This window comes from Eurosta solidaginis, chromosome 1 (genome assembly GCF_040869045.1).
Source record: "Eurosta solidaginis isolate ZX-2024a chromosome 1, ASM4086904v1, whole genome shotgun sequence".
NCBI lineage: Eukaryota > Metazoa > Arthropoda > Insecta > Diptera > Tephritidae > Eurosta > Eurosta solidaginis.
Window position 1 is genome coordinate 315,095,640 of NC_090319.1, and position 14,039 is coordinate 315,109,678.

The 14,039-nt window shown below is 40.0% G+C and overlaps 1 protein-coding gene across 6 annotated transcripts in view; it reads left to right on the plus strand.

The window, feature by feature from the left end:
* The window catches only part of LOC137237675 (uncharacterized), a 123,493-nt gene that overhangs the window by 46,419 nt on the left and 63,035 nt on the right, over positions 1-14,039 (plus strand). The gene's annotated exons all lie outside the window — the stretch shown is intronic.

The following is a 14,039-nucleotide window of genomic DNA, read 5'->3' on the forward strand; positions in this document are numbered from 1 at the left end:
AGAGGGCGGCGGGTAACTACCTGATGCAGCGATGCATCGAAAAAGGATCTACTTAAAGCACATCATAAAAAAAAACCAAAAAAATGTGGCTCAGAAACAGTAAAAAGGAGATAAAAGTCCCAGATACACATGATTTTAGGTAGATTTGGCAATTCGTTAAGTACATATTAAGAAACTCATCGAAACTTTTACTGACGGATTGGCAGGCCTAGCAATAGTGCATGTTAGCTACCTGTTAGCGTTTTTGTAAGTAAAATTTTTTTTAAGAAGCTGTAGTTTCTTGGGTCAGTCGTTGTGGGCGACACTATGTTTTTGCATATCACAAAGGAATGATGTCTTCGAGAAGTTGTAAACGAGCGGCTAATTCGTTTTGCTATATATGTGGCGAATGTATTAAATGAAGACAAAAAAAGTTTGATTTAACTAAAAACCTACTTCGGTCTACCTGTTAAAAACCAGGACAAAAAATGGGCTCCATATGTTTCATGTAACTCTTGCAGAAGCGTTCTGGAGCGTAAGTTTATTTTATCTTTTTTATTGTACTAACTGTTTCATATATATATATATATATATCTACATTTATATAATTGCATAATAACTGAAATTGTTATGAAATGCTTTACGTTTTATTATAGTTTGGTACCAGGGTGAGAAAAGAGCCATGAAGTTCGCAGTGCCGAGGATTTGGAGGGAACCGAGTAATCATGACACTGATTGCTATTTTTTTGTAGTGAAGCCACTGAAAGGGAAACGTTTAAGGAAAACAATATATCTGGAACTACCTTCGACATCCGCTCCAGTACCACATTCGGAACAAAGACCTGTACTTGATCCGCCTGTGTTGGAAAAGCAACTATTCCCTCAAGGAAGCTTTCAAACACCGAGTTCACCTGCATCCGTACATTCCGAATTTGTTCTTCAATTTGAACCAGGAATACCACATCTCATCAACTCTGAAGATCTCAATTACTTAATAAGAGACTTAAATCTATCAAAAGACAAAGAAGAGTTATTAGCATCGCGGCTTAAACAACGAAATTTACTTACTTCTGATGTTCGAATATCTTGGAAAAGAAATCGTCATGAAGAATTTTCTTGTTTCTACAGTAAGGAAGATGGACTCTGTTTTTGCTATGACGTGAAAGGTTTATTTGAAGCAATTGGTATTCCTTGTAATACAAATGCATTTCGCCTCTTTATCGACAGCTCAACAAAAAGTCGAAAAGCAGTTCTACTACACAATGGGAACAAATTTCCATCTATTCCATTGGCACATTCCATATATCTCAAAGAAAATTATGACAGTATTAAAATGCTATTAACTGCAATCAAATATACGGAATACAAGTGTTATCTTTGCCTATGGGATAGCAGAAATGATGCCGCCCACTATCGCCAAAAACATTGGCTGAACGTACTGAGTATGGAGTGGGAAGATTTAATATTAAACATGAAACAATTGTCGATCCTAAAAATATATTGATGTCGCCATTGCATATTAAATTGGGCCTTATTAAACAACTTGTGAAGGCTCTTGATATTGAGTCTAAAGGTTTCAAATATTTGCAGACTTTTTTTCCAAAGCTGTCAGAGGCGAAAATTAAAGCTGGAGTCTTTGTTGGCCCTCAAATAAAAAAAATTATGAACTGCGATATTTTCCCGGACCTACTTAGCAATGAGTAGAAACTAGCGTGGAACAGTTTTAAGGCAGTAGTTCATGGCTTTCTTGGAAATCATAGGGATGAAAATTATGATGAGCTGATAACTGGCATGATTACGAATTTTTCCGCCATCGGATGTAGAATGTCGCTAAAGATGCACATGTTACATTCACATCTGGATAAATTCAAAGATAATATGGGAGCTTATTCAGAAGAACACGGGGAAGCGATTCCATCAAGATATAATGGAGTTTGAGAAACGCTACCAAGGCCAGTATACGGAAAGCATGATGGGGGACTATATTTGGACGTTAATAAGAGAAAAGGTTACCGAATATGGCAGGAAAAAGCATTTTTTTTCGTTTTTCAAATTTTTTTCGAACAAAACCAAATCAAAAACTTTTTTATGTTCATATTCTTATTTCTGGGTGGAAAAGCAATAAAAACATGTAAGGAAGGTTAAGTTCGGGTGTAACCGAACATTACATACTCAGTTGAGAGCTATGGTGACAACGCAAGGGAAAATAACCATGTAGGAAAATGAACCGAGGGTAATCCTGGAATATGTTTGTATGACATGTGTATCAAATGAAAGAGGTTAATGAACATTTTAAAAGGCAGTGGGCCTTAGTTCTATAGGTGACGCCTTTTCGAGATATCGCCATAGAGGTGGACCAGGGGTGACTCTAGAATGCGTTTGTACAATATGGGTATCAAAAGAAAGGTGTTAATGAGTATTTTAATAGGGCGTGGGGCTTAGTTCTATAGGTGGACGCCTTTTCGAGATATCGCCGTAAAGGTGGACCAGGGGTGACTCTAGAATGTGTTTGTACGATATGGGTATCAAATTAAAGGTATTAATGACGGTTTTAAAAGGGAGTGGTGGTAGTTGTATAGGTGGTCGCCTTTTCGAGATATCGCCATAAAGGTGGACCAGGGGTGACTCTAGACTTTGTTTGTACGATATGGGTATCAAATGAAAGGCGTTAATTAGTCTTTAAAAGGGAGTGGGCCTTAGTTCTATAGGTGGTCGGTTTTTCGAGTTATCGCCATAAAGGGGACCAGGGGTGACTCCAGAATGTGTTTGTACGATATGGGTATCAAATTAAAGGTATTAATGAGGCTTTTAAAAGAGAGTGGTGGTAGTTGTATATGTGAAGGCGTTTTCCAGATATGGACCGAAATGTGGACCAGTGTGACCCAGAACATCATCTGTTGGATACCGCTAATTTATTTATATATATAATACCACGAACAGTATTCCTGCCAAGATTTTAAGGGTTTTTTATTTCGCCCTGTAATTTTCATTCTACTTAATATGGTAGGTGTCACACCCATTTTACAAAGTTTTTTCTAAAGTTATATTTTGCGTCAATAAACCAATCCAAATACCATGTTTCATCCCTTTTTTCGTATCTGGTATAGAATTATGGCATTTTTTTTCGTTTTTGGTAATACATATAGTAATAGGAGTAACGTTCCTGCCAAATTTCATCATGATATCTTCAACGACTTCCAAATTACAGCTTGCAAAAGTTTTTAATTACGTTCTTTTAAAAGTGGGCGGTGCCACGCCCATTGTCCAAAATTTTACTAATTTTCTATTCTGCGTCATCAGTTCAACTCACCTACCAAGTTTCATCGCTTTATCCGTCTTTGGTAATGAATTATCGCACTTTTTCGGTTTTTTGAAATTTTCGATATCGAAAAAGTGGGCGTGGTTATAGTCCGATATTGTTAATTTTAAATAGCGATCTGAAATGAGTGCTCAGGAACCTACATACAAAATTTCATCAAGATACCTCAAAATTTACTCAAGTTATCGTGTTAACGGACAGACGGACGGACGGACGGACATGGCTCAATCAAATTTTTTTTCGATCCTGATGATTTTGATATATGGAAGTCTATATCTATCTCGATCCCTTTATACCTGTACAACCAACCGTTATCCAATCAAAGTTAATATACTTTGTGAGCTCTGCTCAACTGAGTATAAAAATATACGCACGACCCATGTACAAAAATGTTGTTGACCAGTGTTATTTAGGCCAAAAAGTGTTAATGTGGCAACGAGTGATATTTTACTATTACAAGGTAGAAATTAAAAAATATACTCCTTTATTTAATTTTTAACTGTACTTGTAATCCAAAATGTGCACTACACAGTTCACACACCCTTAAATTTCAAACTTTGCCCTACTTTGCTAGTTCTGGATTTTCGTGTTAAAAACTAATAAATCAATGAAGTGGGATCTCGAGAATAATGTTTGAACAAAATTATTACACGGCATAAGCAAATAACTATTGTAAATGCAGAAGTATATATTAGAACTAACTAAGCGCTAGACTCAAATAAACTTGAGAGGTCATACAGAATTACGCATAACAAAAGACTTTGCACACACCCATAAAATGTTCAAGGCATACAAAAGGAGGATTGCATTCCTGACTTGCAATCAAATAGCAATTGGAAAGAGCCATAAAATATTCAAATGTGCCACTCCATACAATTGGTACTAAGTTTGAGTGTATGCACGTAGATATGTAAATTAATAAATTATGGGCGGTATGATCTTAAATACGGGTATAACGAGTACCAACTCATGCTCGATACTTGCAAATGCAGATATGTGGCAAGTTGTGCATGAATCCGTTGCACACGGCCATGGACAGCGCTCACAATTAATAGTTCCTTGTGTGTGAGGGGGAGTGAGTGTGGTAAGTGGGATATAAGGCAAGCAAGCATGCGTGAACTGTAGCCACTTTGTGTAACACCGCTACAACAAAGTAGTTATGAACATGCAACGGCATCTAACAAACAAACGCATGGAAATAAACAAAATAGTCAAAATAATAATTGCAACAAATATGTTGCTCATAGCTTAGCTACGTAGAAATATACCTACTTCGAACTTATTTTCAATGCTTTTTCATGTCCCAGAATAAGTTAAAAGACTAGTTTTCATTCTGTACTATGTACAGTGTTGTGAAACAATTTGTAGTACTTACGACAATATTATTTCTTCAACATTAAATTAATAAACAACATCTGACTTTTCCAGCCTTAAATATGGCTGTTATATATTTAAAAATTCTCCTATTGTTGTTATTGATGTAGCAGTGCTTCGCCCCATCCAAGAGGTGCGACACATTGGGTATGTATCTGATTCTGCATAACTGCGAGTCCCAAAACTCGTCTTTAAGAACGGTGTTATTTGGGAAATTGCTGGCATAGTAGTCCCACGTCTTTTTGTGTATGTCTCTGAAGGCCTTGTCATGCTCCTTTTCTTCATACGGCTGAATTCTTAATTGCCACATTTTTTCATAGTACTTACGGAGATGTCTCCTTAAGTTTCTGGAAGGCGGCGCCTCTTATATCAGATTACTATTGGTATGGCCATGTTTCGAGGTAATCAACAGAAATTGTTTGTTCAGCATTTCAGTTTTCTCCTTTGTGATAAGTATTCTCGCCTCACAGTGTAGATGTTGTTGTGGGGACATAAGAAGACATCCCGTCGCAGGTTTGAGCGCATTGTTGCAGCAGGCCTGCAGTTTCCCGCCAGTGTGTTTCTTTTAGGCGACCATATTGGGGACGCGTTGCATACAAGCGGCCGACTAATTGCTTCAGTTGTTATGAGAGTTTCCTTATCTTTGCCCCAAGTGCTGCAGGCAAGCGACTTGAAGCTTTTGTTACAGCTAGGGACTTTAGGTACAATTTCAGCTGCATGCTCGCCGAAATGTAGATCCCAATCGAACGTCACACCCAGTATTTGAATGTAAGACAGTTGGTACAGTAATGCCATCGACGTAGGTGTCCAATATGTTCGACATTTGCTTTGTGTATATTCAATATACTATATTGTAAATAAGGTCGCCGAGGATTTTGAGAATTGACATAACTGGAAAGGCTAGGAAGATAACCCTTACGCTTCACATGGCGGCCGGTTCTATGAACTGGAGCGACTCGTGATTTTTCTGCACAAGGGCTGTCATTTCAGTGTAACCTCCTCATTTAAATATTCCCCTCACTCTCTTCACTTTTCTTCTCATCTTCTCTCATTCTTATTCACCTTCTCGCACTGGAACTCGCACTTCCACTCTTACTCCCACTCCTGCTCCCAATTCCACTCTCACTTCAACTTCCACTCAAACTCCCACTCCTAGTCACTTCCACTCTCACTCACATCACGGATCTATGGTCCAACCCACAATTTATGATTTGGAACACAAGTCAGGCCAAACCTGTTTGCTATCTCTCTGGCATTGTCTATGGAAACCGCAGTTCCACTTGACGAGTGAATACAGATATTGACGTGATTTTTTGTAGAACTAGTTCTATCCGCGGACCTATTTAAAACGTCGCATATGCCCCAATAATAAGATCTCACTGAGAAAATATTTGGGAATTTTCGAAAAACCACGTGATTTGTGACTTTTCAGACGCAGCGATTTGTATCCCTGACTGTGATTGAACCGTGATAGAAGTAATTTCATTACGTTTGCTTTGAATATCAGTCTTTATAAAAGTCGTAGTTTTAAACTGTGACTGAGTCATCTACTGCTACTTAGTCACTTAGTCGCACAAATATCACAGATCAATTGATTCATTTTGTCGCAGTTAATTGCTCCTGTGACGAGAGCAGTGATTGCGCGAATGATTGTGAACGAGTCACAGATGTTGTAATAGTTACTCAACCGCGGCTATTATCGCTGCAATTTACTGTGATCTTTAAGTCTCTGTGACGAAATAACAAGAACACCAATATTTGCCAACTCTAGAAATCAAAACGTATGATGTTTTACTGCCGATGTTTTGTACAACACTGCATATATTCATATACCTTCATATACATATGTAAAAGTGAATTTTCGCACAACTTGCAGCAAAATGTTGCACACTTGCATTGTCGTCGTCGTTGAAAGCCAACGATGCATATCACATATGCGGGGCGGCTGAGCTACATTCGCATATCATAAAAGTAAGTGAATGGGTTAACTTCTCAGCTTCATCCAAATACCCGTTTAACAAACATTTGCACCCTGCAGTCAAAACAACTAGTAGTAAATTACTCCACAGCAAAATAGTATGAATCCCAAGTACGACTACCCAGGTAACTGATCTTCATATCCATAAAAGCAATAGGAAAATCGTAATAGAAAGTTGTACTGCCTTGTTACGAAGTTCAGACACTTTTGTATTACTAAAAAGGTTTTGTTAAGTACTTGTAACAAGTTGGACCTTCGTCGACATAACTCAATCTCATTCAGACAACTCTGGTTCCAAATTAGGTAGTCTTTTTTCCGACATCCTAACATATATAAATTTCGTGTCACGTTGTTTGTCCGCGATGGACTCCTAAGCTATTTAATCGTTTTCAATCAAATTTGCATACCGTGTGCAGTTTGATCCAACTTGAAAGCGTTGCTATGAAGTTTCTTTCCGGGAATTGGACTAGGGACGATCTATTCGAATAAATTCTATTCACGGTTCGATTTGCCTGAAAGTGGGCATCTATGTAGCCCTTTGCCTAAATTAGTGTTTTTGACATTTTTTCGGGAAATGGAGGCGTGACCGACTGGGACTTGGATTTGGACTAGGACTGGGACTGCGACTGGGAGTTGCACTGAGACTGGGACTTGGACTAGGACTGGGACTGCGACTGGGAGTGTCACTGAGACTGGGACTGCGAAAAAGGGATGGAGAAAAACAAGAAGATCTAGAGAGAAGGGAAAAGTGGGAAGGAGAAAGAGATAGAGTTAGATGAAGATAGAGAGATATGGATAGATAGAGTGGAAAGGAAGTGAGGGAAAAGAAGGAGAGGGAGAAAGAGACTGAGAAAAAGAGAAAGGCAGAGGGAAAAGTAAATAAAAAGATGAGGAAAAGGGGTAGAAAGGGGAAGGGAGGGTAATAGGTAAAAACTGCTTAAAAGTTATACAGGTGGACCTGGTGCCTGGTCTGCTAGTTTAGTATATATTTCACTACAAGCTTTATATGCATATATGTGCCGGCATATGGTAGTGTTTGACGTCGAATGAGGACATCTTCACCACCATCCGAGTAGCATTGCTAATGGCGATGGTGATGGTGTTTGCAATATAAATTTGACGTTGATGGTCAATGTTTGATTGCGTGGAGGAAGAAGTCGAGAGGAAAGAGAAGATGATATGTTGTTGCTATTATTGTTGTTTAATGACAGTATAGTGTTTTTGTGCCCCTGTTAAGCTCATCACTTTTGCTTACAATTGCAATTGCTCAAAGTGCCATTCACTTTACAGCGTCTGAAAGTACTTCAAATTAATTTCGTAAACTTTTTTTCCACATTGCTTCTTTCTTTTTCCTACTTTACATTTATGCGTTATTGTTTTTCATTGGTTTCTGTATTATTTTCTTTACTGCTTTCAGCAGCATCAAACAATATCAGCTTTGTAATCTTTGCGTGCTTGTGCACGACTAAATAGCGTCAAGTTAACAACAATTAACTTATGATTTGCTTTTTTTTTTCTCGAACCAAGTTTATCATTGCAAATTTTCTCTTTTCAATTGTAAATCTATGTTTGGTACTTACACACCATAAAAAGTGCTAGAAAAAAGCAATCGGCGTTAAGTGAAATGAAATGTTGGTGGCAGTCCATTAATCCACGCGCTTATTGTGTGAAAATTTTGTGTGAAAGAAAAACTTAACACTAAAAATAAGCAAGGAAATCTAAGTTCGTGTACAACCCAAAATTATGTATATGGTCAAAAGTGTGTATCGACATCACAGTGGAAACAGTCTTGCAATTTTTTCTATTATTTCTTCTAAAATAACGGCCGCCAGCTATTACCCGACACGTTGCTGCCGCAAATAAATAAATTTCATACATCACTCTTTGTTTTAAAAATCCATTTTGGTTAATTATAACTAGCTCTCATGTTTTCTACCTCTCCCTCTGCCTCCTTCTCTATTCCTATCACCCTCCACTCCGCATCATTCATACAATTTTTTAGCCCTGGAAGAAAAACTATCTCAAATATTAACCTGAAAGGACAGCTTCCTGGAAAGAAAAGATTGTTAGATATTAACCTAGCTGAAGCGGTACTCCTGTATCAAATTTCAACCAATTGCGCCGACAGTCTAGAAGGCACAAGGCGGTATTGTCTCTGCATCATTCCGTGACTGATTTCTGGATCGTTTTTTAACTATTTTGACACAATTTCAGGTTAGTTTCGCAAATGTTTGTGATTGTTGTATTTTATTCCGAATGGTTACGAGGTGGGGTTCGTGACTATTTCAAGAAGTTTTTCGGTATTGTTTTCGGGTTAATTTCAAAAATTATTCTGGATAGTTGCGGGATTGTGTTTAGAATAATTTTGGAATTGTTTTTGGCATCATTTTGGAACTATTTTGTTTTTTTTGCATTATTCCGTAATTGTTTTCTTTATCTTTTTAGAACTCTTTCGAAACAATTTCAGCATTGTTTCAGGAATATAGTTCGCGTTTCTCTTGGGGATATTTTAGGATGGTTTTTGGTATGATTTTGGATCTAATTTGTTATGAACTTAAGATAATTTTGGCACTCTTTCGATATTTTTTCGGGATTCCTTTCGAATGATTCAGAACTTTTTCGAAATAATTTTTTGAGTTTTTTTTTTTTGGGTATCATTTCAGGATAATCTTAGGTATTTCTTACTTACTTACTTAATTGGCGCTTAACCGTCTAAACGGTTATGGCCGTCCAACAAGGCGCGCCAGTCGCTCCTTCGCTCCGCCAGCCGGCGCCAATTGGTCACACCAAGGGAGTTTAAATCGTTTTCCACCTGGTCCTTCCAACGGAGTGGGGGCCGCCCTCTACCTCTGCTTCCATAGGCGGGTTCCGATAGAAACACTTTCTTGGCCGGAGCATCATCTTTCATTCGCATAACATGGCCTAGCCAGCGCAGCCGCTGCGTTTTAATTCGCTGGACTATGTTGATGTCTGCTTATAGCTCGTACAGCTCATCATTAAATCTTCTTCGGTACTCGCCATCGCCAACGCGTAGAGGTCCATAAATCTTTCGAAGAACTTTTCTCTCGAACACTCCCAAGGCCGCTTCATCTGCTGTTGTCATGGTCCATGCTTCTGCCCCATATAGCAGGACGGGTACGATAAGTGACTTGTAGAGTATGATTTTCGTTCGCCGAGAGAGGACTTTACTTTTCAATTGCCTACCTAGTCCAAAGTAGCATTTATTGGCAAGATTGATTCTTCGCTGGATTTCAGTGCTGATGTTGTTGCTAGTGTTGATGCTGGTTCACAAATAAACGAAGTCTTTTACTATTTCGAAATTATGGCTGCCACCAGTAGCGTGGTTGCCAAGGCGCATATGCGCTGACTCTTTGCTCGATGACAGCAGGTACTTCGTTTTGTCCTCATTCACCATCAAACCCATCTTTACCGCTTCTTTTTCCAGCTTGGAGTAAGCAGAACTAACAGCGCGGGTGTTTAGGGCGATGATATCAATGTCATCAGCATATGCCAGTAATTGCACGCTTTTATAGTATATTGTTCCAGTGCGGTTAAGTTCTGCAGCTAGTATAATTTTCTCCAGCATCAAATTAAAGAAATCGCACGATAGGGGGTCACCCTGTCTGAAACCTCGTTTAGTTTCGAACGGCTCGGAGAGGTCCTTCCCAATTCTGACTGAGCTGATGGTGTTGCTCAACGCCATTTTGCACAGCCGTATAAGTTTTGCGGGGAAACTAAATTCAGACATAGCGGCATATAGGCAGCTCCTTTTCGTGCTGTCGAAGGCGGCTTTAAAGTCGACGAAGAGGTGATGTGTGTCGATTCTCTTTTCACGGATTTTTTCCAAGATTTGGCGCATTGTGAAAATCTGGTCGATGGTAGATTTACCAGGTCTGAAGCCGCACTGATAAGGTCCAATCAGCCGGTTCACGGTGGGCTTCAATCTTTCGCACAATACACTTGAAAGGACCTTATATGCGATATTAAGAAGGCTGATTCCACGATAGTTGGTGCATTTTGCAGTATCCCCCTTCTTGTGGACTGGGAAAAGAACACTTAGATTCCAACCGTCGGGCATGCTTTCGTCCGCCCATATTTTGCTAAGAAGCTGCTGCACGCGCCTTACCAACTCCTCGCCGCCGAACTTGAATAGCTCCACAGGCAATCCATCAGCGCCCACGGCCTTGTTGTTTTTCAATCTGGTTATTGCTATTCTAACTTCGTCATAATCGGGCGGGGGGACATATATTCCATCATCATCGATTGCGGGATCGGGTTCTTCATCTCTGCACGGTGAATTGCCGCCTCCATTTAGGAGAGCAGAGAAGTGTTCCCTCCATAATCTAAGCACCCTCTGGACATCAGTTACAAGGTCGCCGTTTTCATTCCTACAGGAGTTTGCCCCGGTCTTAAAACCTTCCGTCTGTCGCCGTATTTTTTGGTAGAATTTTCGGGCGTTATTCCTGGTGGCTAGCAGCTCAAGCTCCTCGCACTCACGCCTTTCTGCTTCTGCTTTTTTCTTCCTGAAAAGGCGTCTCGCTTCCCTTTTCAACTCACGATAGCGTTCACACACTCCTCTTGTCGCGCTCGCTTTTAACGTAGCCCTGTAGGCAGCGTCTTTTCTTTCGGTTGCAACGCGGCATTCTTCATCATACCAGTTGTTTTTTCGTGGCCGCCGGTAACCAATTTTTTCCTCGGCGGCAGTATGAAGTGCTTTGGAGATATGCTCCCACTGCTCCTGTATTCCTTCAGGATGAGTTGTGCCCTCAGAGAGCAGGTGTGAGAGTCGAGTTGCGAAATCATTGGCAGTCTGTTGTGATTGAAGCTTTTCGACGTCTAGCTTTCCTTGTGTTTTTTGTTCCTTGTTTTTAGCCGCGTTGAGGCGGGTGCGTATTTTGGCTGCAACGAGATAATGGTCCGAATCGATGTTAGGTCCTCGGATCGTTCGCACATCTAAAACACTGGAGGCATGCCGTCCGTCTATCACAACGTGATCGATCTGATTGCGAGTATTTCGATCAGGAGACAGCCATGTAGCTTGATGTATCTTTTTATGCATGAACCTCGTGCTTGATATGACCATGTTTCGAGCACCGGCAAAGTCAATCAGCCTCAGTCCGTTAGGAGAAGTTTCATTGTGTAGGCTGAACTTTCCGACTGTAGGGCCAAAAACACCTTCTTTGCCCACCCTGGCGTTAAAGTCGCCAAGCACGACTTTTATATCATGACGGGGGCAGCGCTCGGATGTGCGTTCTAATTTTTCATAAAAAGTGTCTTTCACCTCATCGTCTTTCTCCTCTGTCGGCGCATGGGCGCAGATGAATGATATATTAAAAAAATTTGCTTTTATTCGAATAGCGGCGAGACGCTCGTCCACAGGCGTGAACGCCAGAACTTGGCGACAAAGTCTCTCTCCCACCACGAATCCGACGCCGAAACTGCGCTTATTCGCATGGCCACTCCAATATATGTCACAATTTTTGATCTTCTTTCTTCCTTGCTTCGTCCAACGCATTTCTTTGATGGCGGTGATGTCAGATTTTGCTTTGACGAGGACCTCAACCAGCCGGGCATCTGCACCAATCCCATTCAGGGAGCGGACGTTCCAGGTGCATGCCCTCAATTCATTGTCCTTCAAACGGTTGCCATGGTCGTCATCAATAGAGAGTGTATTTATCCGAGGCGTGTTGTTATATTTCATTGGAGTATGGTTTTACGTGGCGGGTCCCAAGCCCAGCGGGGGTGAAAATATTACTTGGCACGTTTATATAGCGAGCCGCTTGCTCCAAGACAGACGCCCGCTTGCAGCCGCACCTAGAGGTGTACAGACGCTGCCGATGAAATCTCCCCCGGCTAGCCCTTAAAACGATTATGTCAGAGTGGCCTAGCCAGGTTGTTGCCTTCTCACATTAGCTCACCGCTAAACGGGTGTTTAGCGGCTACCCAGAGGATACTTGGCCGCAAGCGACCGGCAGCATTTGGAAACTATCCGGGTCTTTATTTTTGGGATAATTTCATGACAATTCCGGTATGTGGATCCCGCAGCTTCATCTCGAGTATAATTCTTTTGATGCTTGAAGAGATACATCATAGCTCACCTCGCTTAAGCATGCAAGATCGTCTAACAACTGCTTTTTATGGATTTGCTTAGGCAGCTTGTTTAGTTTCGACATCCCGCATTTCATTTGTCAGGCTTTACCTTTTTCGGTCTCTTGTCTCACCGAAAATGTTTGCGTTTGCTGGATGAACTTATCTTTCGATATTCGACGAAAGTTCTTTCTATATCTCATAGACTTTTACAGCGACCATCACTTTATCGAAATTGTTTCGTTTTCCCTCGGATATTGTACGCAGAAACGAGACAAACGTCGCCAGATTCAACTAATAGCATATATACGAGTAGGTGACCTTAAACCATTGTCTTCTAAAATTGAAAGTGATTGCCCTTTCGCATACTCACAATTGTGCTATAGATTGCAAACTTAGTTACAGTCATAGTCATGGGTACAGTTATTTTGTTGTACATGTATTCAACATACATATATCCCTGCAAGTTTATGTTTTTTTCTTTTATTATGTGAGCTGTAATTTTCCTTTACTTCAAAACAAACATCAGAACTCTGAAGCCTACCCCTGACCAAATAAAAAAATCTATTCCATTTAGACTTAAGCACACCCTAAGGATTTTGCTTTTCGAAAAACATTTGCAAGTATTTTAAGCCAACGGGTGAAAGACATTCAGTAAATATCATTTTGTTTCTTTTGTGGTGGAGTCATGTCGGCGCCGCTTTAATTGCTGGATATAAATATGTTTGGTATGTGGGGTTTGGATTTCACAGGAAATACATAAAAATGTGGGTATGTCGTGCATATGTACATTTACTATATAAAGGGATAATACATTACAAATGAATATTAATAACTGTGAACATAAATCCGCGAAAAAATATTTTACTAAAAAGAATTATAAAAATATATAAAAATCTTTTGTAAAAATATACATATATATATACGGGCGCGGCGTTCTACCAAACTACTTAACTTTAGCTTTGGGATACTTTTTATTTCAATTATAAACCCAAGTGGGCGGTGCCGGTGAGGCGAAGGAAAAATTGGGATAATCTTAATATATAAAAAACACGTGTCACTATGTTTGAGGCCAATGGACTCCTACTACTGAACCGATTTTCAATTTGTTTTGCACCCCGTGTGTAGTTTGATCCAACTTGAGATATAGGATAGGTGACTGGGTGACTAGGGTCTCGAGATATAGGCCAAAACGTGGACCCGGGCCCCTTAGAATGTGTTTATAGAATATGGATATCAAATGAAAACTGTTTATGAGTGATTTAGTAGAGGGTAATTTTCATACCCCTGGGTGACTAGGGT